The following is a 6,600-nucleotide window of genomic DNA, read 5'->3' as shown; positions in this document are numbered from 1 at the left end:
GGGGAATGAACAGACAGAGAGAAGCCCTGCTGAGAAGGACCTGAGGGTGCTGGCAGATGAGAAGCTGGACATGATCCATCAATCTGCACTTACAGCCCAGAAAGCCAAACGTGTCCCGAGCTGCATCCAAACCAGGGTAGACAGCAGGGCAAGGGATGTGATTTCCACCCTCTACTCCATTCCTGTGAGACCCTTCCTGAAGTCCACTTCTGGAGTCCTCAGTGCAGGAAAGACACAGACCTGTTGGAGCAGGCCCAGAGGAGAGCCACCAAAATGATCAGGGAGCTGAAGAACCTCTCCTAAGAAGACAGGCTGAGAGGGTTTGGTGTTCAGCCTGGAGAAGAGATGACTTCAGGGAGACTTTATCGTACTTTCCAATACCAAAAGGGAGCTGACCAGAGAGCTGAGGGACTTTTTGCAAGAGCAGCTAGTGGTAGGACAAGGAGGAATGGAGGTAGATTTAGATGAGTTATTAGAAAAAATGCTTTACTGTGAGCATGGTGAGGCAGTGGAACAGGCTGTCCAGAGAGGTTGTGGATGCCTCATCCCCAGTGGTGTTCAAGTCCAGGTGGGATGGGGCTTTGAGCAACCTGGTCTAGTGGAATGTGTCCTCATCCATGGTGGGGGGTTGGAAGTAAATGATCTTTAAGGGTCCCTTCCAATCCAAATCTTTCTATGATTCTCTGAAAATCTTACTCAGCTTGGCTTGCTTTCTCCTGTCAATGAAGCTCCTGCCTTTACCTTATTGGTGAATTACACTCCTATGTATAAGATTTCACCTTCTGGTACTGAAGAGGGACCTGATGAGACACTGGGTAGTGCACTGCACATAGATTGGTCTTCATTTCCACTTACCTATGCACAGAGCCAAAATCCCTTTGCTGAGGTCCTAAAACCCGGTAATATGTCATGGCTGTCTGGTTTTATGCCTTCAACTCCAAGTCCCCATTTCAGTCAGGTACATATAGCGCACAGGAACTCAGGGCTAGGAGTATTATTTAGTGTTTGTGTTTCTTCCTGAACATCAGTGATTATGCAGATATCAGACGTACCTTACTGAAGCTCCTGAAGGAAAAATAGCCCCTTCTCTGCTTTTAAAGGATAGTTTCAAGAGGATGATGGGAGTCAGCAAAGCAGCCTTTAGCCCTGGGACTCAGCACAAAGGCTGGTCTTGTTGCCCAATGCTGCTACCTGCTGTACAAACAAACTACTTCCAGTCAGAAATGTTCCTCAAGTTTTCAAATTGGTTTAATTTGGAGCAAGTATGCTGATTTACCTGCACTGTGAGAATTAAAGAAATACACCTCCTACTCTAACTTGAAGAGCTGGCATTTATAAGGACAAGATACACTACAAGACACAAGATTCTAATTTTTGCTTCCTCAAGTTTGGGTATCTAATCAAACAGAACTGGCCATTGCCATGGGATATTGAGAGATCTCCAGCAATCTCAGTCTAAAACAGGTCCAAGACAGGATGGCCACCTCCTTCTTATTAGACACTAGATGATCAGACTCAGAGTACATTTCCCACATTTTCTTGACCTAGTTATCCTGCCTTTCTCTGCCCTAGTGAAAGGAGATATTTTGGCCAAAGAAGAGCTTGGCAGTTACAACCTTTGCATTTGGGAGTCTTCCCAGCACAGTTAAAGATGTCACAGTTCATATCTTATAATGTTTCAGACCAACATTATTAAGCCAGCAAAAGCAGTTTTGATCAGAAACACCCTTGTTCAAGAGCAAGGGCAGAGAAACTTGTGCCAGTGTTTAGGCTGAAGCCCGGATCACAGTTTTATTCTTATCACTATCAAGTAGAGAAGCTGGAGGATGCAATACTTAAATGTATGAAACACATGAAGATCACAGGGATGTGATGGTGTGTGTGTGTGGATACACATGCATGGCCAAGGAAAAGCTGTTTGTATGGAAACCAGCACTGATATTCCTTAGGGCTGTGTATGGTGCACGTGGTGTTCTTAGCACACTGCCCTGTATTTCTCCATTGCAGATGATCAAGTTATCTGCTGGTATTTAATTAGCCAGTGCCAGCTGACCGATACAGTGTGGTCTACTTATATTGAGAGGAACCAGATGGCTCCTACAAAGGAACTTTAAAGATAAAGGTGACACTGGGAGATAAAAATGCTTTGGTGAGTGATGCAGCACAGGGTTGTGCTTAGACTCACATTACTGCATCTCGTCAGAATATATACATCAGCCTATTTTTGGTAATCTCAGAGAAAATTCCAGATCACAACTATGAATGCCAATTGCATGTAAAGCCTGTCACCATGCTTTGGTTCTCCTGAAATTTGGCAAGTGATCAAACCCCAATCCATTGGATAAATAGTTAGAGAATATGATTTTGGTATTTAGTTCAGAAAGGCACAGAACCAGCAAAGCAATTGACATCTTTGAGTGAAAACTACCATTACTCATCTTTCCTCTTAATATTCTCTAATTTTGTAAAATTTTCTAAAGAAATCACTCTCATATGTATCTAACTCCAGTGAAATCAAAACATGCAAGGATTTAAAAAATACCAAATGTAATAGACAGGCAAAGCATTAAAGACATTAGCATAAAGACATCAACAAAGAAGGAAATAATAGATGAAAGTGGGGGGGGGGGGGGGGAAGAAAGAAAAGAATCAGTATTCCAGACCATACAGCACAATTATTATGTTTTCATTAACTCACAGAATTAGTTTGGATTCAGCAAGCTGTCACTTTGTATTTATATAGATGAAAAATAATTGCATTTTAAAGCTTGTTTTGGCTTCTGGCTGTCATTTGGTTTTTTAACCAACGACAAAAATGAGAAATAGGGTGATTATGTAAATATTCTAGACCACAATAGCTAACAAATATTCATTTCATCCTTGATTTTGTGCAAAAGGGAAACCTTCCTCCAGTTTTTAAACTACTTTCTACAGAATGTTGAAAATGTACACAAACTCAAAAGGAAACTTGACAAAACCATGAAAAAATCTCTATCAAAGACTTGTTACATACAGTGTCAACTCTTCTGACTCATGGTTATTTGTTCAAAAATTGCAAGACACAGGGAGAATACTGCTGTCCTCTTGTTTCCTCGCCAGGCTCCTGCTACAGGCACTACTTGAGAGAACGTGGAGCACTGGTCAAGGTCAGAGGTATCTTTGGAGCAGCTGGAGGAATGGCTGAGGCATTGTATGCTTTTCCAGACTGAGGGAGTAATGAGCTCACTGCTAAAGTTGAAACCAAGGGGGCAACCTCTGTCTTCAGGGGAATAGCAAAACTTGCATCTCAGCTAACAACTGAACCCAAAAACCAGCAGAATTCTGTGGCATCATAAAATCTCCCAGTTCATTGATGAACTTCATCTTCCAAGGCAAACTTTATTTTCCAAGACTTTCAGCGATAGTTTAGCAAGGGTCTTTATCCACTTGCATAATTTCAGCAGCATGTTGATTCACAAGGTGCTTTTCATAGAAAAAAAAAGTTTTATTTAAAACACAGAGGATGGAAAAGCTTTATCCCTGATTCTTTCTGGACATTTAATAAAATGAAATAATGATATATGCATCACAGCCTGTTTCAACAGCTGGCAACAATAGAAAGAGATGGACACAAGCAAAATTGTGACCACTTTCTGCAGGCTGGGGAAAATTTACAGTAACATATATTCATTATATTGTTAATATAGTCAGCTTTGATTAATTGTAAACCTGCCCTACTTGACTCAAGAGTCTGGAAAATATGTGGTCTTCAGAGTTACATAGAAATTGTAAATTATTTTCATCCTTACATCTTTCAATTTATTTTTTGTGAAAACCAATAAAAAATAAAATATCAGAATACCTGTCTCATATGCAACACATATTTGGGGTTCCTTTAAATTGAAGATAGTGTCTGTTATACGAAAGTGCTTGGTGAGAAGGCTAGTGCTGGTAATTTGTAACCAAAAGGCTTCAAGATAACTTGTTTGAGGATTTTTTCTTGTTCATGCCTGCCCTATTTCTATCCCAGGGACTTGTAATACAAGAGTTGATGAAACCACTTCCTACAGTGGAAAGTAGGGCACTGCTGGGCTTTGTGGGAGCACGGAGTTGCCAGGGCCACTCCACTAGTGAATGATAACTTGCTTCCCTCCCAGCTCTAGAGAAATGGGTTAGATGCACCACCACGGGGAGATTTGGGTTAGAGGCAGCACACTTCAGGTGATTAATTAGTGGGAACATGATGATTATCAGGCCATGGTGATTATTGACTTAGTATGTCATGTGGTCTCTTTAAATGCTGCCTTTCTGGAACATCTCAGCCCTTGACTTGGAACAATGCTGATGAGGTGGTACTTTAAAACAAATGGGATCTCTTCTTGCTACAAGTAACCCTTTTTGGTTGCTTTTTTTAATGTGTGTGTGTACCTTGCTTTTATTTTTTAAGTGTGACTGGATTTTAAACACTAGGTGTCAGTCAGTCACCTCTCAAAGGCACGATCTCAAGCGCTAGCACATTCATCTTTGGCAGATGATGAATTTCAACACTTTTAAAGACATAATAATGTACACATTAAATAATTTTTAAAATTGTGCCAAAGTCAGGTGAAGTAATTATTCCATAGGGCTGTTTAGCAAGTTTTTGCAAGTTTTGGTCCTGTTCACTGTACTTTGTTCCATCTATGTACATTTGGTTGTAGTCACTTCTTTTAAATTTTTCTAGTTTTTTCAATTTCATTTTTGACTGACCATATCTCTTTTTTATTTGTTCAACTTTATCCTCCAATTTCAAGATTTCATTCCCTTTCCTGAAAGGCCTCTCCACTCAGGCTCCCAATGCCTTGTCTCTGGCAGGAGATTTTCTTGCTTCAAAGGCTTTTACTGAAAATTAGTTCAGGTAAATGCTGACAATAAGCAAGCAAACCTGTTGAGCCTCGAGTCCACAACTTGCCAAGTAACAGGATGCTTCTCTGGGACATTTTAGAGTGCTAACAACTGAAGAAAATATTACATGTTTTACCCTTTCTCCTTAACATAAAAATGTGCTGATCTTGCAATTGAATTTACAGGCCTTTTCAGCAAACTGCTGCTCATTAAAAGAAACCTTCTCCATCAGTGCCCTAGCCAGGACTTTGAAATAACCTAAACAGCTTTATCTACCCTGAAAGCAGATCCACACCAGAATTTAGGGTGTGCTGGCTGGGTGTGGATGTGAAGCAATTCCAGCCAGTGAGATCCAGGGAGCTGCTTAGTGTGTTATCCCAAACACCTGTGGAGCAAGGTTTTAGTAAAAGTGTAGGTACTTTTACTGTGTGCTACTCCACATTTCCTCATTGCAGCTCCCTCCAGCTCCTTGGGCTGCCCTGAGCTTCAGGTAAGTCTTTCTGTAATTCCTAAAGTTTTACAGCTCTGTAGCACAGCAGTGCTCCTGGTCTTTTTTTTGAGGTGATGAGCAGAGAAAGTTTGAAGGTTGTAGGACTGGAAGATGCCTGTTTTTATGTGGCAGTTGTAAGGTGGAGTAGCTGCTTGGTGTGAAAGGTGATGATTTTGTCTTTCTATGGTGAAATCCAGATTTTGTTTATCTTTTAAGCTCTCTCTCCATTTACACTTACCCCCAGTTCCATGGTTCTGCTTTGTTGGTGTATTTAGCCTTTAGACAGCTGTATAGATGTATTGCTTCCCTTGTGAACCTTCCTCTAGCTGCTCATCTGTGGAGAGAAGCAGGATTTTATGGGACTTGGTACTTCTTAAGTCAGACTTCTTTGATTTTCTGTCAAAACAGCAGACGATTATTTTGTTGGTAATGGTTAGATGTGCCAGTTCCATGAGCATTATGGTCTTTGCAGTATGTGAAGTCAGAATTGTTATGGCCTTTAGTCAGGCAATGCTCCTATTGAGTGTGGGGATTTTACCCCTGGTTAAAACAGGGATTGGCACAAACTTCCATTTCATCCCTTTCCTGGGCTTGGAGGAGGGTTGGAAGAACAAAAGGTGCATCTTTTTTCTCAGCTGCCAGAGTTTCAGAGATCCTGGGCAGTGTTAATGAGGCACAACTGGGCCTTGTTTAAACACTAAAGGGTGAAGCCATGAGGTGCTTCTGGAAGCTGGACTTTTCTGGGAAAAAAGGGGTTTTCCAATCATGCTGTGGATTAATTAATTATCTCTGCCTGTGCTAGGGGTGGAAGGAAGCTTTTTAATGTTTGCCAGGGGATAACACTCCTTTTGCTGCCCACTGAAAGCACGGCAGCCTCAGCTTAAATGAGTGAACCTGTGTGATGTGCCCCATTTTGAGGACTTTAATGACTCAGGGGAGGAGGTTTTACTTGGAAAGCCCCCTGGTTCCAGGGGGTTCACCTGCAGTGTGGGGCAGGCTGGGTTTTAAGCCATCAAAAAGCACCTGCAGAGATAATTGAATGCAGATGCACATCCCCAACTGAGCACCTGTGCTGCCTCCCTGGCATGAGTAAGTATTCCCTGCATGCCTGTGTGTTCTCTGCAAGCTACACGTTAGTAAGGCAATCCATATATTGCATTAGGACAGACCCTATGCAGAAATCTTGCCATTTCAGTGAGGACCAAGTGGGCAAGCTTCGGTCCCTATTCCTGCACGTCATGTCATCC

This window comes from Pseudopodoces humilis, chromosome 2, assembly GCF_049639895.1.
Source record: "Pseudopodoces humilis isolate 2021_Gansu_Grassland_sample_001 chromosome 2, ASM4963989v1, whole genome shotgun sequence".
Lineage (NCBI taxonomy): Eukaryota > Metazoa > Chordata > Aves > Passeriformes > Paridae > Pseudopodoces > Pseudopodoces humilis.
This window is presented reverse-complemented; position numbering follows the sequence as displayed.